Source organism: Parambassis ranga, chromosome 6 (genome assembly GCF_900634625.1).
Source record: "Parambassis ranga chromosome 6, fParRan2.1, whole genome shotgun sequence".
Taxonomy (NCBI): Eukaryota; Metazoa; Chordata; class Actinopteri; family Ambassidae; genus Parambassis; species Parambassis ranga.
The window spans coordinates 3,611,110-3,638,136 of NC_041027.1; the positions used below are offsets into that span (position 1 = coordinate 3,611,110).

At 40.6% G+C, this 27,027-nt stretch overlaps 1 long non-coding RNA gene across 1 annotated transcript in view; it reads left to right on the forward strand.

The window, feature by feature from the left end:
- The window catches only part of LOC114437563 (uncharacterized), an 87,655-nt gene that overhangs the window by 42,932 nt on the left and 17,696 nt on the right, over positions 1-27,027 (forward strand). The window contains exon 2 of the long non-coding RNA XR_003670915.1: positions 6,804-7,015. This is a non-coding gene — a long non-coding RNA (uncharacterized LOC114437563). The remainder of the gene's footprint in view (positions 1-6,803; positions 7,016-27,027) is intronic.

Consider the following 27,027-nt stretch of genomic DNA (forward strand, 5'->3'; position numbering starts at 1 on the left):
TCCCACTCTCTGGATCTTAGTTGGGGACAAATACCACATGGAGCTGAGAGGAAGCCCGCTGGAGTGTGCAGGTCCACGAGCACACAGGAATGTTTCACTTCAAATGGAAAATGTTCACAGCTGCTAGTTAAGCTATCTCTCTCACTCTGATTCTTCATCTCTATCAATCTCTCTCTCCCACTGTGTCAGTGGTTTTCTTAGCTTGGTTTGAAGTCATTGTGGCCACCTTCTTTTTCTTTAATTCAGACTTAAATATCTTAACAGCGTTCTTGTGAGTTCATCAATGACATGTTGTTTTCATTGTCTTCACACATATTACTTATATTACTGATCTTGTCATGTGGACACTGAAAGACCTACAGTTCTTCTGTAGAAGAGTTTGTGAAACCAGACATTTACCAATCCACTAACAAAAATGGACAGCAGCAGCAGCAGCAGCAACAAAGATCAAGCTGTCTGGAGTCTGATGCAGATAAATTGAACCTCCACAGTTTTGAGGTTTAGTGGCTGCAAATGAACCCAGGCTCCTGCTTTTTGGAGGATGTGCCTGCCTGCCACACACACCAACATGTAAACTACATGTGTGCATTTGTGCATTTGGGTCATGTATCGTAATTCATCCGTTTATACTTACACACACATTGCAGTAGCAGCAGCCACTCTTCCTGAGAAAGGAAAAAAATAAAAGACTCAATCCAAATAAGCAGGCATATAGGTGTGCTCGATCTGACTCATTTTAAAACATTTGGAACTCCCAGTGTTCCTTGGTGAATTTTTCTTCTGTTTGTCATGCAGTTAGTGCACAATGTTCCATCATGTTGAATCCATTTCAGCTTGCACAAACATATCTTCCTATATCCACATGGACACCTCATTATGTGTCAACTTATTGCATTGTCCTATAGTAACAAAGACAATGTGTATGCGCAGAAGTCTTTGTACTATCTGCACATCCTCACAAATAAATGACCTGTAGTGGTCACATTTGGTGGCAAGGTGATTGACATAAAATTGTTTTAATGTAGTTGTATGTCCTCCTGCAGTTATGCTAACATGTGCATGGCCAGTGTGTGACATGCTGATGTGATAACCAGGAAAAATGTGGAGAAGCTTGTTGCAGATCACAAACATGCAGTTTACTAGGTGCATCTAAATTATATCATTTTGTTTGGCTAAATAAGGATAACCTACATTTTGTGCAAGCTTTTATTAAACAAAATAACATAATAAATTATTTTATATAGCATGAAATCTTTCTGCATTTCTAAGGATAGCAACAGCTTATAATTTTTGCACCAAATTGCCTAATTCAGTGCACAATTAACATATGTACAATACAACCATCAAGCATAGGACCTCCCAAAGCCCACCTGCTGTGTCTACATACATACACACATACAGTATATACCGAATGTATATTTACAACACCACCCACAAACATACCCACAGGCTTAAACCAAGGTTTTCTTTTTTCTTCTTAAACCACTTCCCTGCCTTTACCCCTTTCACAGTGACGACACTCTGTTGGAATTCTCTCCTTGTGCTGGTAGTGCTCTCGGAGAGGGAGAGACAGACTTTGTTGTTCAGATCTCTCTGTGTTCTGCAGCCACTAACCAGGACCATTTGGTGTCTCCTTTCTCCACACTCCTTTCTTTCTTTCTTATCCCTCATGCCTCTCTTCTTTCTTTCTCGCTATTCTTTCTTTTCTTCCTCTTTCTTTTTCTCTTTTTTTTCTTTATTTTTTATTTTTCTTTCACTTGTTCTCTTTCCTGTGTAGGTTATTGCAATTTTACATTTTTTGGTTTGCTGTTGTAAATGGATTGTGTTGTGGTATGGCACAATTTAATTTGTGGTATGGAGGGGTATACATGCTGAGGTTGGGGTTTTTCACAGTGTTGCTTATCGGTCATTGCATGGCTAAATGCTTTGAACATGCATCTGCATTTGCATTTAGGGTATCTGTGGTTGCTGTGTATATCAGCTATGTAGATATGTATTGCAATGGATTGTGCATGTGTGTCCAGTGGGTGCTGTGGAGCCCAGCCCCCCCACCTCCTTCCTATAACCCTGGGTGTAGATTGATGGGGGAGGTGTTGCTTCTGCTCACTCATCCATCTCACACATTATTTGGGTTTTTTAGAGGAAAGGGAAAAGGGAAAAAAGGCAAAATAAAGGAAAAAAAAACTTCCAAAAATATCAGAGTTGGGGGGCAGGGTGTGTGTAGGGTTGAGAAGCTGAGTAAGGAGAGGCCCCTTGTCCTCCATTCCTGCCCCCCTTTCTTTAAGCAGATGCTGAAAAAAAAATGTCTTACCCTTGTGACCCCCTGCCATTCTCCAGTCCAAGCACTGATAACAAAAGACAGATAAAGCCTAACGGGGGGGGGGGGGGGAGGTTTCTGACATGTGTATGCATGTTTACTATGCACCCTGGTAAATGTTGTTGGTTGTTAACAGACTTTGAGACAGTAGTCAGAGATGTTGGTACACTGTTAAAGCTGCTCATAGTTTGACAGGACTGGCCATATGACACTGGAAGATTGACAAAAGAAATAGTATAGCAACTTCTTGGTTTGATGAACAAAAGCACCCATGTATTATTTCATCCATCATTAAGAAACCCATGTAGTAGTACCAGATGCACATTGCATTGGGAGGTTTATATCTATATTACAATAATATGTAAATAAATAAATAAAAAAAAACGGGGAATATTCTGATATTCCACATTGGTCTTTCTCTTCATAAAATACAGAATCCCTGAAAACAAATATATTTATTTTTTATTTTATATTGGAAATAATAGAACTTTTTTGTATTAAAAACATCAATTCATATTACTGTTCTTTTTCCCACAAGCTTTGACTGATAGAGTATTTACTTTGCCATATGGCCAAATGAATTAAATAATTTATTTCCCAAGTAGAAGCTACTTTTGTTACCAAGTCAAAGTAAATGAAGCTAAATCCCACAGTTTTGTGATGTAAAATTATGAAAATGTGAAATTGTAGCAAATATAAAGGGGAGACCAGGTTGGCTTATCCTTTCAGGAATGGCAGAGTGTTTGTTTCCTCTGAGAAGCTTTTCCAACTGCAGACCTCACAGTGAAGCCCCCAGAGGTCTTATTTGAATCACAAATGTCTTTTTCGTTTCTCAATCGTTCACAGGTTTTGGTCAGTTGAGGAATTTTGGGACCCATTAAAGCCTGGTGACAATGACTTTCACCCCCAGGGCCACCACAGGGGTCCGCCCCCCCACTGACCTTTCCATTGCTGCCCAGTCCCAGTTTCAACGGCTATGCTCCCAAGTTCTGATTGGTTCAACAAAGCACCTAAAAAACCCTCTGGGTCAATGTCTCTTTTCTCTCTGTCGCTCTTTTCCTCCTTGCTGCCTTGTTCTGGCTCAAGTCGGGGCTTATCAAAGACAATCCAATTCTGTCATGTGGCCAAATCATCTTGACACCCATTTAGCATGCTCATCAGAGGACAGTTATGAATATTCAGGATGTTGCCAGGGACCAGTGAGAGGCCGAAAGGAAGAGATGAGAATGACAGATAATAGAGGTTGTGTGTCCAGGAAAGGGGAGAAAGTGAGACAAAGAGAGAAAGAAAAGGGAACATCAGTATTAGTGAGGAAGTAAAAAAGCAATAACAGCTTAAATGACAAAGATTTGATGTTTTCAAGTATTTCTAGTAAGATTTAGACAAGAATAGTTAGCCTTAATTATAAATAAACATTTAATGTAGGCAAAATAGAGGTGGAACTAAAAGAAGAGATGATAAAGTAGCCCGAGATACCCAGTAGAATAAAGTAAAACCAGAACATTTTGAACTCTGAAAGATATTTATCACATCTATATCATATGATAAGTAGCCTTGGAGAACTACAGTATGTATGTCACAAACAAGGAAGCTTCTAAGGGCTGTGCCACAGCAAGCTTATAGATTTGTAGTGAACTGTCACTGATCAGAGACAAGTCTGTGTCTGATTTTTACTCAAATTTAGTACAATGAATCAGCTGCTGATCAACTTATCAAGCCGTGTACCACCGGGGTTTATCGCAGAAAAGGATCACAATGGAGGTTAAGCTCCTCTGAGTAGTACTCATGTGGTGTGTCTAGACCTTGGGTTTTTTTTCTGAAGGTTTTGCTGGATATGAGTACAGACTGCTGCAAAATGTCATATACTGTATTTAACTAGAGATGCACCAAATTTATTCTCTGTAAAGTTAGAAGAATTAACTTACTGTAACAATAGAGACCACATGAGGTGTGGCTGGAAACTCATATTAATTGTACAAATAATTAGCCATCAGAAGAGGGATTCATATTTTACAGGGTATTCAGTTCACAAGGCTGTGCAACAGGGATGATAGTTGCCTAAAGTTGTGAATTATGATCCCCAGCTGCAGTTGAACTGACTTATTGTAACTGAATAACTTAAGTGTTGAGAAAGCCGTTTGGCACCACTTAAGAATCACAGAACCTCTATGTCCGTGATCCTCTTGTGTTGTTGACCACTGTTTGGTTATGAATGTATTGGATTTTGTGAGAACAAGAGAACTGAGCCAGGAAGAAGTTTGTCTGAATGAGCCTGCCTGTCTCATTGACATCGATGTCAAAAACTTCTAGGATCACATCCAAGCTTAGGCAAGTGGTCACTTGGACATTGAGAATGTGGCCCTGTTCCAAGCTTTGAAGTCTCAGCTCTTACAGATTGTAGATGGAGACAAAAAGGGTTATCAAGGGTGCTGAGTTTTAAAGAATATTTTCATGTTATGATTGTGCTGTAGTCGTTTGAAGAACTTAATTTTTATCACTAACCCTCCAATTTTATTGTGGCAATTCTCTGTTGAAAATATGAATACCTGCAACACATGGAGAGGTCTGGTGTGCTACAGGCAGGTGGGCGTAGGGTGCACTTTTTCTTCAGCTTACAAACAACATTTTTGCACAGCTGTTTTCTGCTAGAGTGAAATTAGTCGAGCAGATTGATCCTCTTTTACTGTTCGCTGTAAACAAATGTCTTCCTCTCTCTCTCATTACTTAGAATTCACTTTCAAATTAGGTGCATACACAGATGGATGGGCATGTAGATAAGTGGTCAACTTGCTACTGTGGTTAGCCTGCTTCTTGACCTCTCTGTTTTTGTGTATGTAGTGTTTTTGCATACATTTCATTTCTGTGGGATATAGTGCCTTTGATCGCAAATTAGCCCACTGTATCTCACTGAGATGAATGAGGGTCAGGGCTGGGCCACCAAAGACTATTTGCAACATGTTTCAAAGAACAGTTGGGATCATTTAGTGTGTTTGCAGCTAGTGTGTTTATTTTTAACTTAGAAATGTTTCCAGTTCAGAAGTCAAGAGTGTTGGTCCATTCTTAAGTTATTAATAGTTTGGCCCAAACTGTTAGATACCAGTGGGCGGAGCAAGGGACAGGTTACACAAGGGCAAATGGCAAACAACAGAAAAATGCTTGCATAAATAGAAAACCATTTCCACACATGACTGAGAGAATGATTTACTGTATACAGTCATCACCACACCAAAACATCAGTTTGCACCATCTGTAGGCTGTAATGTAAGTCCATAGGGCTTTTCTCTTTGATCCTCCATTTCTCGTAATGTCTCCTTCAAGAGACCTCTGCAATTTCAGACTGATGAGGAGGGTGTCTATCTAAAACAGTCTTGGGCCATCTGCATCACAGGCCTTATCTGTTATTATTCTGCATTTTATTGTTTTCTCTGTAGTATCGCCCATACCGCTTGACGCTACTTTGCACTCAGCACCACAATGCCACCAAGATGCTGGCTTGTCTTTAGTAACATTTTAAAGGGAGTTCTTTTGACTGTTTAGTGTGCCTCTTCTCAATAAGTCATAAGGGTACTGTATATTCACTGATGCCAGATCCAGCTGAAACATCTGTAGTCAATTTCAGGAAGTAGCTACTTAATTCTTTAAACTTCATCAACACTTGGGACACTTGGGAAATATTTTTTTTGAATTGGTTTTGAATGTGAGGTATTCTGGTGGGTGAACACCAGTCAGTAATGAGAAGGGAGGTGGAGGAGGATTTGGAGGCAACCACATAATCAGAAAATCCCAGGATGAGTCACACCACAGGCCTTGTCAGTTAGATTGGGGTTTCCTGCAAACACACATCTGCCACTGTGTAGATCTTATTCTCTGTCTATAATGTGACTTTTTGTTGACTTTTTTCAGATTTTTAGTTATAGAAAGTTACAGTGTCTTACACACATGACTTGATCTAACATGTTTTCAAATGTATAAAAAAGATGTTATTCACCAGTCAAATATAGGTGGTGGTGGTGGTGGTGGTGTGATATGGGGGTGTCAAGATGCACTCATTGACCCTACAGAGACAAACAGATACTGTCTGTCTCTGTAGGGTCAAAGAGACAGATACTGTATACTCCAGCCAGACAAATGCTGCCCGTCCCGTCAGCTTGCTAGCAAGGGCAGTGAGGTAGATAATAATTGTCAGCTTGCCTGTGCTATTGCCAGTGCCAGGGTGGGCTATATCTGTGGGGTCTGGCTATGGCAGACTAGATCACTGTGGGCATCAGGAGTCCACTGGGCTGAGGGAAAAGAAAAGGTTGTACACAGAGGCAATTACGCTCACACAAAAATGCCCAGGCGGAAATGGCACACACACATTAAAAAGAAACATTTCAGTGTATGAATAGGCATAATTGTTTCTTGATATTCCCACTGTGTCTGTGTTCTGAATTTGATGTCTTTGTTGTTTGTTTGTTTTTTTTGTTTGTTTTTTATTTCACCACAGAGAGCCATCCAGATGTTGAAATACAACGCTAATCAGAAAGTATTTATGGTGACAAGAGGAAAAATGTACAGAAAAACAAAGAGAAGCAACACCAAACAGCCGGTTGGGGCAGACCTCTTGGTTAGGCTCTTTCTGGACACACCTGAGTGACATCATAAACACAGCTGATATGACCAGGAGAGATCTAAGCCCAGCTATGGGCAGTATTTAATGTAAGTCAAATCACTTTATCTTTTATAACTGTGGTTACCGGTTACTTGTGCGTTAAGACCAGCTGTGTGTAGATTCATGGAAACACTACAGTGTGAAAAACATTAGACACTATTGGCCATCTTTGCCAGAGCCCACCTGGACTTTATACCTGCTCTGTGTCTGTCTCTAGGGTTCAACGTGGGAGGAAATAAGATTTTCCGTCGGTGTGTGCTTAAATACATTTATCACGCAGATCAGTCAGAGTCATGGAGAGGAGGAAGGGCGGTCTGGCATGAGATCTGTTGTTAAGTCCTCCACATTTATGTCTCCAAACTATTTGGTGGCCACTGAAATTGGGACCTCCTGTTTAGACTGTGGGAACTGTTGACAGTCAACCAAATTAACCAATGTTTCAGCTCATCATAGTGAAATAAACAAGTTCTACAATGCTCTGCAAACATCTTTGCCTTTAACATTCAACTGAACCTGTCGATTTTATTCTGTTACAGATTGTTACTAAAACCTAAAACAATATTATAATATATGTATTTTGTTATATGGGTTGTTGTTCTACTCTCCTATATTAATGGAATGGAACCAACAATAGTGTCTCTGACATCCCTGTCAATCAGCTCCCAATGTAGCTACTGTAGCAGCAATAAGGTGTCAGAGAAAACAGCTTGTCAGCAGTAGTAATGAAATGTATCCAAATCTCTCCCTCTGGACATGATACATAAAGTCCAGGTGTCCAAAGGAAAAGGCCTGGCTATGGAAATTACAGCAGTGTACGTCACGACACGGGAAGCAGAGACCACTAGGGGATTTTTGATATATTAGTTTTATACTCATGAATCTTTTTCCTTCTTTTCCCATTTCTGAACAATTACCACATCAGTATTCCCACCACCCTTATATAGTGTTCATAAGTAAACAGCCCACAGACATAAATAGGTTTCTCCCTTGTCATAGTGTAGTTCACTTCCTGTCACTAGCCCCAGGGTGAGAGCGCACAATGATGAACACCACCCACATTAGCTCCCTTAGCAGGCAGTCAGGCCGACAGGCAGGGTGATACAGGGGTCATTTGTTTCTGTCACAAGCACAGAAATAGTCTCCCAACTCCTCCTGGGGTGGACAAAGCAGGCCTGCATTCATTGGCCTGCCGCCTGGGCGGGATGTGCTCTTGTTGTGATTACCTGGCTCTGCAGAGGAAGGGCTTTCTCTGAGGACCTATGGAAAAATGTTGCTGTCTGCCAAGTGCCATGATTAGCACCCCAGCCGGTTCCTGGGTCAGCTCAGAGGGCAAAAGTGTCTAGACCAGCCGGGGGATTTCCACAGGCAGAGCTGTAATTATTACTGCTTACAGTAGAGCCCCAACTCTCAGAGCCCACATTCCACTCAGAACAGTTGTACATTACTCCATTCAGAGTGTGGTGGGAGTCGGGTCAGACATCGCCTTTACATATGGTTCAAATATTGTAATATTAATGGCCTCAATTTTTTAAGTTATTTGATGTGAGTGAAGCAAGAGATACTGTAGGCTGGTGAGTGTTCTTTTGTTGTGAGTTCAATGTTAAGTTAAAGAAGTGCAAGTGTAGCTCTGAAAAACCCAACTGTTTTATTGATTGAGTGATTGTTGTGCAGTTGAAGGATCTAATGTCAGGATCTCCTAGCTTGTTTCCAGTACTCTTACAGAGTCTTCTGCATTACAAACTCTGTTCTGGCATTTGCCAGAACAAGCACAACCAGTTAATGGTTCGGAACTCTGGCTTATCTTGGCCATCAATGCAACAAAAGCTATAATTATCTGCAAAATAAACTCACTTCCTTGATTGTTAGACAAATAATGCATTAAACAGTTCCAGATAAACCTCTGCGTTGCCAAGGTGAGTAGGGAAAGAGAGGCTCTTAGGCCACCAATACTGGAAGACCAATTCAAGTGGTCAGTTCAGGAAGTTGTTGGGAAGTTGGTTTTAGGTTCCAGCACCTTACATAACTTTTTATTATTTGAAAAACATTGTTTTGGTTCTCTGTGAAAGAACTTGAAAAACCCTTGTTTTCTACCTGCCAATACATTGAGTTTTCTTGCATATGTCAGCATTGTGTGTCTCTCAAGGCCTTCTTTATATAGGCCCAGACATTATTTTTGGCATTTTTTCTAATGTGTACCTCCCACTCTTTCTGGCCCTCCTCCATGAGGGCCAAGAAAGCCTGGCACTTGCCTGAAGGTCTCAGCCAGTCCTGGGCAGCTGGGATCTGGGGGGGCTCCCTGCAGCTCTGCAGTGTGCTGGCAGCCCCCTTTTCTCTTACCCCTGCCACTCTTAATTCTGCCTTTTACTTCCAGCCAGCCTCAGAATACAATACAGAGGAGCCCTGTGCTTGAACACAGACACACACCCATGGGCGTACACACACATCCACACTTTTATAAGCCATTGAAAGAGACAAGACCAAAGGCGGAAAGAGGAGCAGACGCCTCTCAGATGCTGGGCTTGGCTTCATGTGCCACTTGACACAGACGGCTGCACACAAGATAACTGTTGTTTATTGTTTATGGAAGGACCCTCTGCCACACTCCATGCTCTCTTCATCTGGAGACTCCTAAGGGCCACAGCCAAGAGCCACAGGGGAAAAGAAAAATGGAAGTCTCTATGTCTACTGTATGTGCCTCTCAGAGTACATGTGTGACACTGCATGTATGCCTTTGTGTTTTTATGTTCAGTGGGTAGGTAGCCTACGCTTATCTTGGGTGCTATTATTCTTCGGCAGCTTCCACATTCAATGTGTGTTGTTTTATCACCTAGACTCAGTGCAGTGATGAGGTGGTGGGGTGCCATCTTGTTCCATGGGGGTCTTAGTCACAACAAAGTCATTACATCAGGCACGGGTACACATTGTTATGTTGTTTAGTTGTTTTATGTGGCTAAATATATACGCAGAGAAGATTGAAGCAAGGCATCCGGACTTTTTCTTGAATCCTTGAGTTTTCTTGAAGATGTTTCGCTGCTCATCCAAGCAGCTTCATCAATTCTAAATGTTGGTGGGAAAACATGGTTTATATGTTGTGGCAGACCTCAGTGGGTGGATCTGGATGAAACACCCAAACAATAGCACTAAATGTCTCCCTACTTACCTGTGTTGGTCTGGCTGGCTGTGCCAGGTGTGTCTAATGACTGGCTAATGACTATGAGACTACAGGGGGGGGGGGGGCTGGTTGACAGCCAATTGTTCTTAGGCTAGGAGTGAAACTTCCTGGGAATGGATGGAAGCACTGCATTGTATGTGGTAGAAAGATGATGTCTGAGTTCACCACCTCTGTTAGGGGAAGGTTTTTCCAGCTTAACATAGATGGCTTCCTTGACTCCTCTTTCAAACCATCTTTGCTCTCTGTCTAGGATGTGGACATTGTTGTCCTCAAAGGAGTGTCCTTTCTCTTTGAGGTGGAGGTGAAAAGCTGAGTCTTGTCCTGAGGAGGTGGCTCTCCTGTGCTGAGCCATTCTTCTAGAGTGATTGTTTAGTTTCTCCAATGTAGAGATCAGAGCATTTCTCACTGCACTGGACTGCATATATGACATTGCTGCCACCACATATAAACGATGTTTCTCTACCAACATTTAGAACTGATGAAGCTGCTTGAAGGAGCAGCGAAAGGTCTTCAAGAAAAGTCTACAAGTCCAGATGCCTTTCTTCAGTCTTCTCTACGTATTATGACCTGGATGACTGAGAATCTTCATCAACATGCTGAATATATAGTATTTGTACTTAGGCAGTACCGCTTTAAGCTTGGTACATACTCTACGAGAACAGAGAAATGTTAACAAGCCAATAATGTTCAGAGAAGTAGGCTTGTACATGCTCGTAGCATTATAATAATTTGAACAATAGGACTGGCAGACAGTATTGGTTGACCTGTGTGGATTCTGTGCACCTGAATAAGCTTTTCTGCTTCTTCACATTCACCAAGCCCACTCCGAAATTCTGACTAATCACACAATAGTTTCAGACACGACAAACGAAAAAAGTTATGTCCAGACGATGTGTTCTTTTTCTTCCAGCCTCTTCCCTGCTGCTCTGCCATGTGCTGACAGAAACTTGTTGGTTTATACCTGCCTGTTCCTTAGTAGTTAAAACCAATAGTAAGAGATTCCTTCTTAATCTACCTAAAGACAACCATATTCATTTTATTATGGTTTTGCATGAAGCTTAATAAAAGATCCTGACTCAGTTTGATGCGTCTACCACATTTTGACCCTTCATCAAAAGTTGCTTGGAAAAATGGCTGCAGCTGGGCAGTTATCAGGCCTGATGGCAAGAGAGCATGAATAGCAGGGTAGCCCTGGGCGCTATGAAAAGGTCCTGCTGACGACTGTACCGACAGGGTCACAGCCCCTCCATGCTGCCCCCGCAAAAGAGAGTGAGAGTAAACAGGCGTAATAGGGAGAGACTAAAAGAGACTTGGACTGTGTTCTTGTAAATAATTGCATTCATTGTTCTCTGCCACTGTTGGTTATGGTCACAAGCTGTTTGGTAGGCCCCTGTCTGTCTGGTGCTCACCATGGGCCCGGTGTCAACCCCTACGCCCCCGAGGGGAGCAACTTGTGCCAGGGGTGAGGATGCCAGCTCCCTGACCCAGTGGCCCTGCATCTAACGTGCCCACGCCAGGAGCAAACAGTCCCTGGGCCAGCTCGGAGACTCAGGGCGTGCTGTGCGCATGCTGCTCCACTGTTAAATAAAGCTGGTTCAAAGAGCACATTCCTGCCCCCAGCCCAGCAGCGAAAAAGCAAGCTCTCTTGCTTGTAGTGTCAAAGCACCAGATTGTTTCATTTTATTGCTTTGCCTTTATCTCGTCTGACTCCGCTACAATCTGATTGGATGCAGCATGTTATTAGACTCTGTTGTTTGCTGTGGGAACAGCAGATGGCCTATTTGGAACAGATTACCTGTATGTTTTATCTTAAGTGTAGAATTAATTCCAAGTGCTCAGATGTTTCAAGAAAACGGCTTGTACACATTGTGAGCATGGTGTGGTACAGTTGAGCTTATCTGGAAGTTAACACCCACTTACACAGTATACTGTAAACTTGTAATAGCCAGCTGTATGAAAAACAACTTTTCATCCATTTATCACATTTTAAGCACTGTGTTGTGATTGCAATAGAGAGTGACATCTGTTTAGGACTGGTCTTTTGAACGTAGCAGTAGAAAAGGCATGTCACTACCATTGCAGGAACAACATTTGTGAACGGAAATATGAGCTGTCACCAAAGATTTCACTTGTGCAGTAGCAACTGAAACTAGCTTTCACCTTTGAAACTACTTAGAGGACTGAAGAGGCTCTCAGACATACGCTGCAAAATAGATTTTTACACAAGAGCAGCAGTAGTGCAAAAAAAAGGGTTTTGTCTAAAGATTGTCTAAAGACTTTTCTTTATAAATCATACTCTTCTCCTCTTCACAACTTAAGCAAAAGCTGGAAACTGAATTGGCTTATTCTAAAGCAAAGTTTACAAAGCGTGGGAACTTACACAGCTCAACATAGCATCATCTGCAGTCTGTAATGATAGAACCTCAATGACATCATGAGTCTGGGGGTTTGTTAACACTGCTGTGCATTTCCTCAAAGTACCAGTGGCTAAGTGGAACACACAAGCTGAGCTCGGCAATAGAAGGCAGATGCTCACATGGTCTTTCTTGCTGTCTGAAATCAGCCTCTTTCCTTTCTTCATCCGCTGATAGGTTTAGGAGACTTTAAATAAGGGGCCTCCTCCACGAGGGCCATGTCTGATTTTAACTTTATGGTAAATGTCAGAAAGTAAATGCAGACCTTAGTAACAAAGTGGAATTGGGTCTAATCTACCCCAGGCCACTACGTTTGATCTCCCCTCCCTTTAGTATAGCTACCCACATTTTGAGTGTGCAGCACATTCAGGATGTTATGGTATTTTCTTGTATAATATCTGTCGTCACAGTGTAGGAAAACAGTTTTCATATGTTACTTGACATTATGAAAACTTGAACTCATGCATTTGTGCATTTATTCTCATCTTGCATGTGTTAGAGCTTGTAGTTTTATTTAATTAACTTCCTGTAAAACCGGTAACCAGGTTCGTATAATAAGTTTGTTTCTTTTGGTTTCATATTGTATACATTACCCCATTGAGTACTTGCATCTGTGGTACATTCCTGGAGTGCAAAGAGAATCACAAATTCTAACCCAGAAGCTGAAATCCAATACAACGCCTGGATTTAATGTAGCTTTTATGTGACTCCTGAGATCATCCTGTAGCAAATAACATATTCTTCATGTGTGTTGCAAGAATAATTGTAGGTGGGGAATGTTTTATCAGCTTTGACTGAGGTCAATCATTTCTTTACAATAAGACAGAGATCCAAGACGGGAGGGAACAAAAAAAGAGTTTACAGGTAGAGTAGCAGTTTAACAGGAAGTATGAAACTCCCACCCACCCACATTCAATTTCCCAGCTAGTGTGGGATGATCCCTAAAGATGTGAAACTCAAACCATGTTGTGTGTGTGTTTGTTTTGATCATGGGTTTGACATCAGATGGTAGAAAGGTGGTAAGTACTAAAAATGCAGAGGTGAAATTATTATATCGCTGTATATGGACATGCTAATATTAAGAGTAAAATTAAAGTTCATTGTGTACTGCTGTCAGTGCAACTAACATCTTGTAAAAAAGACATCACTCACAATATTAATCACAATGACTGTTCAAGACATAGTTTTATTGTTGCATGCTATTAATTTTGTGCTTACATCAGACATTCCAGAAACTCAACAGAAAGCAAGCGCTTCACTTCCTTTTGCTGTGGAAATGGCATCAGAAAAAATAAAACAAAACAAAAACAGATGCAAAGAGAAATTACTGAGACAAAGAAGGCATGCATACTGTAATTGCACAGACTGTGTTTTTTTTTTCAGAGAACTTAATGGAAATATCATAACAACCATTTTTATAAAATACTAGCCCTTGTTGTTAGTTGGAAATATAATAATCTATAATATTACCTTCAGTCCAGCAGTGACCATAGGTGTGCCTATTATCTTGTGTCCATATTACTATAGTTTTAGCTACAGTACTATATGTAAACAAACTGTATGCAAACAGTATACCCTTTGGCTAAAGGTCATCGTTCCTTCCTTCCATTGGTTTGTGAGTGAGCAGCTTCTTGAAAAAAAGACTTTATGGCAGTGCAGAAAACCCCAACTTAAAACATGTAAATGTGATGTGATGTGTTTAGGGTTAAGGAGACTCACACCACGCTGTAAAGATTAAATTATCATAGTACTGGTACTTACACGGCTGATTCCTAAAGATCAATATGTTTACACACAATGTTTATACAGTGGACACGGCATGTATTTGTTTGCGATTCAGTGGCATTTGATCTTTTCTGTCATTTATGTAATAGGATGTTCTCAGTTTAACATAGCAAAACCACTTTTATTATATTGATTAAACAGTTCACAGACAACCCTCTCTCAACATTCGGTGTTGATCATAGTAGGTTTAGTGTCTCATGTGCTTTAATAGTCAAACAAACACTATGATTGTGTTTTAAGTGGCGCCAGAAGGACACTGAAGGTAATCATGTCAATTCACCAGTGTGCCATTGGAGACCAATAGCTTATTTAAATCTCCAGATGGCAAAATCTGTAAGCATCTGTTTCAGATTAACAGTAAATAATCACAAATGTGTTATAAGATATTAGCTGTTTCCCTGTGCCAAGTATGATCAGCTGTTTCTTTTTTTATGGAAGATGAAGGCATCCATCATTCCCAGTTTTACCAGGCTACCACTGATTGATATTCTGTCTCTGCCTCACTCAGTGTAGCTCCTTGCATTGTATTAAATGATGTGGTTTCTATTTGTCAAATTCTCAGATATACAGTACAGTCAATGTGTGTGCATTACTTCTATGTCCATATACTTAGAATAGACTATTTTGGATGCTCAGTATGTTTTCATGCTATCCATAAGAGCTGAACAAAATGCAGGGTACAGCACATGGTCCAAATGCTACGCTTTCCTATACTTCCTCCCTTCTAATGCATAATCTTGTAACTCCCTTTCACATCCGCTTGCCCCCTTCCACTGTAACCAGAAAATCAATCTGCAGCATACACATTGTCAAACAATGATGTAGACCCTGGTCTACCCCAACCATGGGGCCAGACATGATTGACTCAAGATCTGGTCTTGGCTGTTTGAAAATACGGTCTCAATTACTTAGTGCGGAGCTCCCACAAACCCCCAGCTTTATACACACATACTGTATGAGCACATATGCATATACTCACATCCCCAGTGCACCAGTTAGATTACAGCTAGATCGCTATCAATGCTTTCTTAATTCACATTTCAGTAAAAGCAGTTCTCCTTCCACGGACTGTCTGTGCACATGAAACCTTTTTTCAGAAGCCTGCCTCAACCTCTCCACACTACTTACTTACTGCCCTGCCCATTAGAGGTGAGGTGAGGTGGATGTGAGATGGTGAGGCATGGTAGTCATATGTGACTGTGGCCACTGAGAGTCTGATGTGGCAACCGTTAGCACACAGCATTGGTAGAAGTATTGAGCTACATGCAGGGTGTGCAGCTTGAACAAATAAGGCCCTCTGTGTTTTGGAGTGAATACCCCTGCTTCCTTATTACCAGTTTGAAGTGTGGTTTGCTGGCGATGACATCAATGACAAACAGAGCGCTCTGGTTTCCTCTTCAGGGATGGAAACTGGTGCTTTGAACTTAAACAACTTCTCCATTCATTCCTTATGGGATGCGAACAACCTAGTCCAGCATAATCTGTACAAATGCCAGAATGCTCCAGTAAACCGTGATTATTAAAATGCTTTGGAATAATAAAAATAAAAGTTTGGTTTTGGTGTTTCACAGGTTGGGTTGGTGTCATCAAAGGCTGAATTCAGTCGTTCCAAGCAGACGTTAAAATGACAATATGTAATAAAGCCAACAATCAAATGTATTACTGTGCTTGCTGTTGAGATATTTCAAACACCACATCTCCTGTTTGTAGCAAAGGTTGTCTTGGGAAATTTTAAGCACTAACAGACACAAGCTATTAAAAATTATTTCCCTGTGGTATATACACTGGTGCAAAAATGGGAGGATATTACCCATAAATCTCAAAACATATAAGATTTAACATAATCAAATGCATTTAACACTCAGACTGGGGGACGCCAATGTCACACATGCCTTAACGTTAACCCGATATAGCTGATAATACCCTAAAATTACAGCTAACACTCTGCATTTAAACCTCAAAGACAATGTCATTCATTCATTGTTCTTCTTCAAACAAAGCCCTCTTCATGGTCACAGGGGGCTGCAACATGTCCCAGCATCCTCTGCCATCCATTGTAGATCTGATAACTGAATCTGCAATCAACTAACAAAGAGTGATTGCTAGCTCTTAGCATTCACTTCAAGTGGCCCTAACCATGCACCTGTATTTCAGCGTAAACCATGCCATTTATACGTTGTGGTTTCCTTGATTTAAACTTTTACTTGTGTGATCATCTGTTATTGTTCGACACAAACAGTACAACAGAATGTCGAAATATTTGTGTTTCATTTGTATTGCTTGATGCAATGTAGATAATTGTAGATGTATGTAAATGTAGAGAATTCAGCATTAATTGGCAGACTTTAATTGATGTCCAGGCAGTTTCCTGGCATTTTTGCTCTCATCACAATTTTTGTTGCTTCACATTTTTCATGTGGAAATTGGGACAGGTGTTACTAGAAGTAAAAAAATGTTACACTTTATTTCATTACTGATTTTACAAATAAAGTAGTATGTGTAATATCATTTACCCCATTCCAAGTGCCCACAAATGGTACTGGTAGTGGAAAATATGCTATAGATATTTAACATTTTTATAACCTCTACAAATTGTAGAGAGCCTGCAGATTAGGCAAAAACCTGTTGAATGAACAATAGCTGAGACAGATGGAACAAACAGATGTGCTGCAAATTATTGTGTCCACCCAGGTGTCCTGTTTCTATCACTGCTTACTTACCTGGGATTACTACAGAGGTTTTTCACCTGGGTATGAATGCTGATTGTACCTTTTCCCACCAAAGACAAAAGACATCTGCCTTTTGCCCCTTTCACAGTGGACAATAAAGGCCATTAAAACCCACTAACATCTGTTAGCAGCAATGTTGGGCACGTTACTTCAAACAAGTAACTAATTATCGCTGCTAGTTACTTCTCCCAAAGAGTAACTGAATTAGTAACTGAGTTACATTATTATAAAAATAACTAATTATCAGGGAAAGTTACTGTTGTGTCACTCTTTTAACAAATGTTCAAATATGTTTTAAAAAATGAAATTACTGTACACTATTCTACACTGTTTTATTATTGCTGTGAGATGATGTGAGACAAGGCTCCTATCAAATTTCACCAGTATATCATTACTGGTTTAGAACTTTTTATAATAGCAGCACGTTTCCACAACATACCTGACCGTCAGTCTGTTTAGTTCTGTCTGTCACAAGATTTTGTGGAGCAGAAAAATCAAGCTTGATCTGCTTGGATGTGGTCGCTCCATCTCCTTTGTTAGCAGATTTATCACCTGGGTTTGGGCTGCTATCAACAGTGTCTAATTTGTTGAAGTGTGTGACGATAAGAGGTGCTCTATGAGATTTGAATTGCTTGTAACCAACATGGAAACACATGTTGTTCCTGGACATAATGTAATGTCACATATACATTCTTGCAGGGCAATATTGGTTGTTCCTTAAGTTTATAAAAATACTACCTTTGGATTTGCTGGACTTGCCATAGGAGCATGTGTGACTTCTTCATTGATGCGTGCGACTGTGAATGTGTGTGTATGTGTCTGAACACCCCACTCTGCTGATTGGTTTACCATGAAATTATCCACTACTTTATCAAGTCATTACTTGTTTTCTCGCCCTTCCCTCTCATCACAGAAAACACTTTGCAGCTCTCACACAGCTTGCTTGGATGAGCTCAGTGAGCTCAACAGTAACGCTGCAATTTATTGTCAGTAACAGTAATGGTGTTGTAACTTTGAAAACAGTAATTCGTTTCATTACTCATTACTGAAAAAGTAACTCTGTTTATTTATAACTCTGTTATTCCCATCACCGGTTAGTGGGTGGTAATAGCTCTGATCATGGGTAATTAATGCTGGCTGTAGCCTCAGATTTCACATAGACACACATAAACACATCAACCCCTGTAATAATCAGGATGAATAATTTAACAATTCAACCTATTTAGATCTAATTGCTTGAATGTTTTATCACAGAGTCAGTGTGGTACAATACTCTACACTCTTCACTGTGTGTGAATATAGTCCACTGGTACACTGAGCTGTCTTATGCAACTTGCTCCAGTGTTCAAAGGCTGCTGAGTGCCCTCTCCTGCTTTGTCAGGCTCACACAAGGGTTTATCAAGTGTGGGGTGGGAAGGCATGACGCTGGAGGACTTTGGAAGTGAGTGCTTGTGTGTGTGCAGCAGCTTTACCCCTCTACGTGTATTCATCAGTATTGGTGTGTGTGTGTGTTTGAGGTGTTTGCATCCCAGTACGCATGGTTGTGTTGTGCATTTGATTATGTGTGTGTGCACTAATGCTCTGATGTGCATGCATGCATGTATTTTCTTCTGTTTTCTCACTCAGGGACTTTTTGTCCTCTTGATAGGTGTGCCAGCTAGTCAGCTGAGAGAAAGCGAGAGAGAGGAAAACAAGATCTGAAGCTGGCTATAGTGTTAGAACTGGGACAAAGACGAGAGAGAAAACAAGAACCCCTGTTAAATAGAGAGAGATACGGCCGAATGCAGAAAAGTGGTGCCGGAGTGTTGATGTTGCTTTGAACCTTGTTCCAGATGTTTGTGCATTGCAAATATCACAAACATAGCAGGAACACGCAGGATAAGGCTAGAATTTAGATAATGACAGGTGCATTACGGCGAGGTAACTTTCATTCACTGTGTCTATGATCTTGCTGACTACACTGTGCTTATACCTCATGCATGTCTGAATACACAGCTGAGCTGTGAATGGATTTCTAGGGTAAAAAAAGCATCCCCTTTTAAAGATTGCATTGTGAGACTTTTTGTGATCATATAAAATAAATGATTATAGTATCATTTATTTTCCCCAGTAAAAATATATAAATACCCCTTGTAAAGATTAAAAAAGACACTCTATGACTTTACAGCATTGATTAGCTGACTGATAACAGATTGACAAAGTGAATGACAGGCCGACATACTGCCCTGCCACCCACACTGTTGACAAGACAGGGTGCCTGATGACGTTGTCATTAGGTAAAGTACAAACAGTAACAGCACTGACAGAACTAAGCACTCTTTGAACTCTAAATGAATTGCGGGTCTACCAGCAGCTGTTCAGAATGACCTTACCCCACAAAAATCAATCAGCACAAACATACTGGGAAAGGCAGGGGTAGAGGAGTGGCATAACAAGAAAAGTGTGCGGTGTGATGTGTTGTTTACAGTGGTGATGCAGATAAAATAGGATTCTTTTCAAAAAATGCTTTGATGTTTTAACATATTGTCACAGTTCAACATCCCTTCACTTTTTCCACTAAACCCAAGTTCAATAGATTGGACTAGTGGACTTGACCCAATGGAAAACTCTCCCACAAACCAGCTAAACACACACACAAACACGAGGTGTCAAGGTGTTCTTTTCAATGATTGAAAGGTGCCACTGCACTTGTTAACCTCTCCTTCCATTCAAATGCAATATAAGACAGTAGGAATATAAGACAGGATAATTTGGTTTATAATTTGGAGCATCAGGCACATAGAGTACAGCACACTACTCGTCTGCCAGGTTGCCCCACCCTTTTGGGCACTGAGCAGGACACAGTTACTGGCTGTCTGGCTGTCTGGCATTGCTGCCTCAAGTTGGCAAAGACATTCTCACCACCTTTACTAGATTTATTCTTTTTCAATAACCATCTCTTTCTTTCTGTCATATAGTGTGTCTCTCTCAGGCTGTTGCCCCATTGCATGAAACTGTGGGCCGAAGTATGTGTTGGTTATCTCCTGGAAAAGCAGTGCCCTTGTTGCTTCATATAGCCCAGCTCTAGTGACCGGCTATTGATAAGGCTAATGTCTCCCGATAGCTACCAAGCTTTCAAGTCCCGGCACAAAACAGCCGGTTCCCTTTTATGTTGTTTTCCCAAGCCAAGGACAGACAGGCCTCCCTACAGGACCAAGCTGGCTAATCAGTAATCACTAACTTGCTGAGCCCAGCAGTCCTCTTCAGATGCTACTTTTCACCCATTCTTCTTCATTGTCTTCTTCCTCTGCTTCTTATTCATCTTCCACTCATCTTCACCTCCTCCTTCTTCTTCACTCTATTCCTACTTTACTTCATGTCAAAAGTTTTTTAATGCCAGTGTGCATCAACTGTATGTCTTTGCTTTCTTTGTCTTTTCACTACAGGTTTCGTTCGCCTCTGCCTCCTTCATTTTATACATGTTTTTCCTTGCTTATCTTCATTGCCCTCTTTTGTGCCCCGTTAGGATAAAGGATAAAAAAGGGGGTGGGGGAGTAGGTGACTGGGGGATGGGGGGGTAGGAATCATGAGGGCTATAACTGTGCCACACATGGCGTTATATTAAAGCATTAGTACCACTATATGACTTTATTTAGGACTTGCCAAAGAAAATTGATTAGGTGACAGAGATGGAACAAAAGGGGAATCATCTTCAGCCACCCTAACTGGGCTTCTGCTTTCAGAGCCAACAGCAGCAGTTCCACTCCAAACTTTTAACTGAGTGCCGATCTGGCCATGCTTGGTTCAAAGACACACCCTTCCCTGCCCCTCTGTGCTGCCTTAATGTCTGTACAGTAAGTCCAGTTAGCACTACATAATTTAAGCACACAGACATGCTGTTATTGATAAGCATGTCAATATCTCTCTCCCTGGCCTAAAAAGTGTTGTGGCAGTTCTGTGTTTGACTGACTGAGACAAACTGCAATTCAGCAGGTGGGCAAAGGGTAGGAAGTGTACTCTGCTTCACAACAATAGAAAACTTGTTTACAATGTAAATGTAACCTCCATTCTCATTTTACCATATGGCAGATTTGAGGTTTCACATTGCACAAATACAAGAGAATAGGTCAACTGCCAATGACTCCCTTAACAAACAAAACTAGTTGACAAAGGTAAGGACTTAGTAATGAGTAATATTGAGGAGTGTGATAGAAAATCATTTAGCTAATTTGTACCTTAACCCTAAAACATACAAACAACTCATCATGTAACATCTAGCTTTCCAGCAGTAACGGCTCACCGGCTGACCCCACTGCTAACCCACAAACTAGTTCACCAGCTGGCTAAAATGCATTGTGGGTAGAGGAAATAACCTCAATGATTGGGAATGTGTTATCAGTTCTGTCCAGGACATCCTTCATACAGTAATGTCACCCGACAGCATGACTGGGAGATAAAGGTGCTGCAGCTGACACAGAATGCACACACTATAGGAAAGTGCTGTCTGTTTTCTGTCTCTCTGTCTGCATGTCAGTGTAACTCTGTCTCTCACACACACACACACACATTAACATAGTGTAGTGGATCATGTAACATGTGCATGTTTTAGCACATTACATGTGTGGTTCCTCCAGTAATGGTGGGTGGTGGTATACTGTATGCATTATGCCCATTAATAATTTAATTTGCAGTATAAAGCAGCATGAACAAAGTACTCAAGTATTTATGTGCAATCAGGCAAAACTCAGAAAAAACGGCACATTGATGCTATTGATCTAATTGGGACACACTTGTCATTGGAAATGAGGTAGAATGCAAGTGTGTTTGGTTTATTTTATCATCCTAGTCACAAGTTTTGCTTTCCTCAGTTGAGCTGTCTCATTCTCTGTACAAGATATATCTGACAGATTTCTTTCTTTATTTCAAAAGATAGTGCTGAGCACTGTTAGCCCTGTGGCGAATAATACACCAAGAACATTTTTTTTTGTCAAACACTGCAAATTGTTAACAAGGTTCAATTGTTCAGATGTTTTTCAAATCAGTAGATCACATTCTTCCTCCAACATTGTTGATTTATGGTGTGATTCGTTCAGTTATTAAATGGTTGGCTTCTCAATATGTGGGTGGATTAACTTAAAAACATAAAATAGTATGAAAAAGATGAACTATATACCCTTTAAAGAATCTATCCACTGACATTTTTGCTCAACTAACTTCTGAAACAAGAACAGGCACTGTTAAAATGTTCCAGACATTGATTGTGTCATTGAAAGTATGCCTCACATTAATCAAAGCAAAGTCATGTGCTTACAATGCTGTCCTAGTGGGTCCTCGTGGCCTCCATATTTATTTTTTTTGAAGGGAACACATTCCTCTCTGCCATCATCCTCTGCCCCCACCTCCTCTACATCCTTCTCTACTGGGTAACCGGACCCAGATGGTACCTGGTACAGACACCAGGAGCATTTTTTGTAGCCTTTTGTGAGTCAGAGACTGCAATCAGTAGCCAGGAAGCCCACAAGTAAGGTGTGGGCCTTCATGAGGCCATACTGGGGTGAACAGAGGTTTAGGGGAAAATAGAGGGGGGGGGGGGGGGTTAAGTATATTTAACAACAATTTAAAATAAGGAGTGACTTTACAGCAATTTGTTATCAGTACTGAATGAATGACATTGTGTGTGAGCAGTTCAATATCCGGCCCTGCCAGTGATACTGTTGAGGCACTGCACTTTGGCCATTAGTATTATTTTACATGGTTTATCTGTGCACTATGCTCTCTCGTGTGTGTTTGTGTGTGTGTGTGTGTGTGAATGCAAGCACATGTAGTTTTTATGTGCATGGGTAGAAACTAAGGTAGGGAAAGAAATGCAGTATTGTGCATGTTGTGGGTATAGGTGGCAGACAGTTGTGCATGAAGATGGATGGGAACACTGGGCTTTGGGAAGCAGGAATGTCAGACAGACATTATAGACATACGATATGAAACCCTGCTGTGCTTCCCCCTTCTCCCCACCTGCCCTTGTGAAATTAACTATGGACCCCGCATTCCCAAGCGCTCTCAAGTAAAGAGGCTTGTTATCCATAAAATACATGTTACCTGATGAGTAACCACATCTAACGCAATGATTTTAAACTTTTCTATTATCAGATTTGTGCTCACGTTCCTAGTTTAAAGCACTTTATTCACACTGATAAGTGTTCACCTTTCCCTGCCATGTTTGATATGGAATGGTGGCATGGTCAAAGCAGTGCAAACACTGATGTGAAATAGTGCCAACGGAAATAACACCAGCCGTCCCTCCTCTCTTTTCCTCTCTCCAAATGAGCTGATAAGATTAGGCCACCACAGTTAGTATCAACTCAGGTACTAAATTTTAATTACCAGCCTTGTATTTTAAGGCAACTGTTTGTTTGTTTGTTTGTTTTTTAAAGGAAAGATGTTCTATACATACATAAACACATAGTCTTTAAATATGCATGTAACCTTTCATCTTTTCAAATGTGGTTCTTCTTCTGGGGTGTACGTGTTACACTGCTGCTAGTGTTACAGATACATGAGCTCATAAATTCCCATAACACATGTACTGGTATGTCATGCATAAACTTTTTCAAAATACCTTAATTGGGTTTCATTGTGAGTAATTTAATACAGAATTACTCATGTAGTAAATTTCCCCACCTACTTTACCCTCATATTTTTCAGTTGTTTATACCCCCTTAAAGATTCAGTTTTATTAAGCAGAGAGTTTGCAGAATTAAAGGTTGTTCAAGCTCAGAGCTCAAAGGATAATGTGATGCAGTTTTAAGTCCTTTTACACTATTAAAAGGACACTATTAAAGAAACCAGAGCCACAGCTCAAATGACAGGCTGTTTAATATGGGAAAGATGGGGGTGTTGTCTCATTAAGTTTTTTTTTCCTGTTTTTATTGAGTTTTTAATTGTGATTTTCACACTTTATCATATTGACTTGGTCTAAACGCTGTGTGCTGCCGGCCTGAACACTTCCTGGACTGCTTTGGTCTACTGCTCTATGCTGCTGTTTTGTTGTCTGTTTGATCTGTGGTTAACTTCTGAATGCCTGGCATACACAATAAAACAGAGGACTCAAAAAAAAAGGAATCCACTTTAATGCCGATTACACATAGGCATGCATTGTTACTCACTAAGCTAAGTTGTTTTGTTCATACTAATTAATTATGCAAAAACATTCTTAAGCGATTTACAGTATGATTGTAGAAACTTTGTGTCAGTGAAGGAGGGTGACTAATAGCAGGACAGCTGTTTCCGGTGGGGGCGGGGGGTGGGCGGAGGGCCACACCACTGTGCTGTGGATGGGGCCATGCTGCACTTGTCCCTGTCCAGCTGCCTGCCCTGCTCTGCTGGTTTCTGTTTTGCAGAAGCTTGTTGCTCATAGAGGGCGCTAGTCAGACTGGCTGCAGCTGCTGGAAGGCATAGCGGAAAGAGCCTGACTTAGAGCCTGCTGCTGCTGAGAGCAGTAGAGGCAAGCAGGATGAATAGAGAAACTAGACACATATATGCAGTGCAGCAGAAGACAACATCGCTGATTCAGATCAACAAGTTAATATCTTAAACTGAACTTTAAGAACATGTAGAGATATATGTAGCCTTGCATGATTAGTTTTAGGGGCATTCTCACACTTTTAAGAAAGAGAATATTAGGACCAGTAAAAAAAAGAAGAAGAAGAAGAATTTCATTTTTTTTTCTTTCATGAAGAAAAAAATAAAACATAATATAGCTACTTCAGTTGTTTTTAGCTATAACTGTGTAACAGTATACTGGCTCAGTGCATGATGCAGCAGAAATGTGGCATATATAAACATGCTGAGTCAAAGCAAGAGCACTCAGCTGTTCTAAACCTGCAGACTGCCGTTCGCCACACCTCACGCTTTACCTTTTGTTTCACATCCTTTTCTGGCAAACCCGAAGAAACATCCTGTTTGCTGCAGATCAGTGGCTATCAATATCATGGTAATACCAGGCACAGTTTAGTAGGCAGTTAGCTACACAGTACTGTATCTTAACTGACCCACCCTTTAGATTATGAGTCATAGCAATGGCAGTTAAATGAAAATGTGACTAACCCGAAAGCATTGAAATGGAAACATCTGAAATCTTATCAGTTCTAAGGGTGTTAACTTCTGCATACTTTGACTTGCATGGTTACTATCTCTTCTCAGGGAAGCTGTGTGTGAGTAACCCGACACAAGATAGGTGGTTAATGTATTGTTTCTGGATCAGGGTTCACCAAAGGGAGAGTTAGTCTTCTAACATATTGGCTTCTGTTAATCAGTGATGCCGCCTTTCCCCTTTCAGGTACAGTAAATAGCCCATGAACAGTGGTGACACAGATTTCAAAGAATCTTTCCATCATTCCAAACAAGGCAATTATCAACCAATCACATGGGAATCAGTCCCCCTCTCGTCATGTGGACTTATTTTGCCCGACAACAGTTAAAGTTTAGTCAAACCCCTCTGGGAGTGAAAGAGAGTTCTTCACAAGAGGCTCAATCACAGGACCTTTTTCAAGTGGCCGAATGAAGAGAAAAACAAATACCTCAATCCAAAATAGAAAGCGGCAGTGGAATTTTTCAAGGCACGGGAGGTGATGTAGGAATTAGGTGTAATCAGTGAGAATGCTGCTCCTTTGTGCCAGAGAATTGATCTCACAAAAAGAATTTTCATTCAATTACAGCCACAGTCCTCTTAAAGCAGTTGTCAACAATATTTATCCATTAGAGCTTCAGGATGCAATTTTCTGACTTCTGACTTTAAAATACCACTAATCAAATGTATTATACCCCATCAATCTATGACCTTGTGTTGACACATCCTTTTACCCTCTTTCCTAGCACTGACTGTCATTGTATAATGAGTGCTTTGGGAGATGCCAGCAGTTTGAAGATATTTAAATCATAAAATGACTGGAAGACAGAGCAGAACAGGTGAGCCAGTGGCGACAGGAGCCGTTCAGCTCAACTCAGCCAATACCTGACACAAACAGACCATTACAGTGTTTTGTTTGGGAGCAAGACAACCACTTCTTAAAGGATTAAAGGTCTTTTGGTCCACGCCCAAGTGTATTATTGTATTCACACCTGAACACAACCCACACATTGCAGGTGTAAAACCTCCATCATAAACCTGTATACAACCAATTAAAATCTATTGTTTTATCACAAGTGCTGAAACAACAGCACTGTTAGAAAACATCCTTGCTGTTTGTTAAACATGCAATACTTATTAAAAAAAAAAAAAGCAAACTTCTTTCCACACAGCCAATAATGCTTATTGGGCAGTCATCATCAAATCATGGCTCTTTATTTTTAACACGCTTCTATTATTCTGTCTGATGCTATACTTTAGATGTCTTTTTGGTCAAATGCCAAATGAGTGATCAATCATATCACGTTAGGCCAATATAAAGTTAAACTTGAAGCATGAGCTTGTCCTGCAGATTGTGGCCTTTTGGTTCACCTCTCTGAACTTCCCTTTTTAATATAAATTGTCCAAACTTCCCTTCATACCATGAATAAGTAGAATTTGAAAGTAGAGTATGAATAAACCTTTGGACGGTCCATCATTGTGAGAGTCTTGCTCTAAGTCAATAAAGTGAATATAACCCTATATGGATACATGTTCTGCATGTTCCCTGGCTGAATCATTCACAATCCTGTCTTGGTCATAAAATAAACTTTTGTCACATCTTTTAACATCTGAAGTATTTTGCCCTTAAAGGAACCAAAGATAAAACATCATGTATTTTGAGTACCAGTGGTGTCAAGTAACGAAGTACAAATACTTAGTTACCTTACCTAAGTAGAATTTTGGGGTATTTCTACTTTACTCCACCATTTATTTTTTTATATACTTCTTGTTGTTACATTTCACACATATATCTGTACTTTCTACTAATTGTTCATCTATCATCTTTCCTCACGGTGCTCCAAAGATCCTTTAT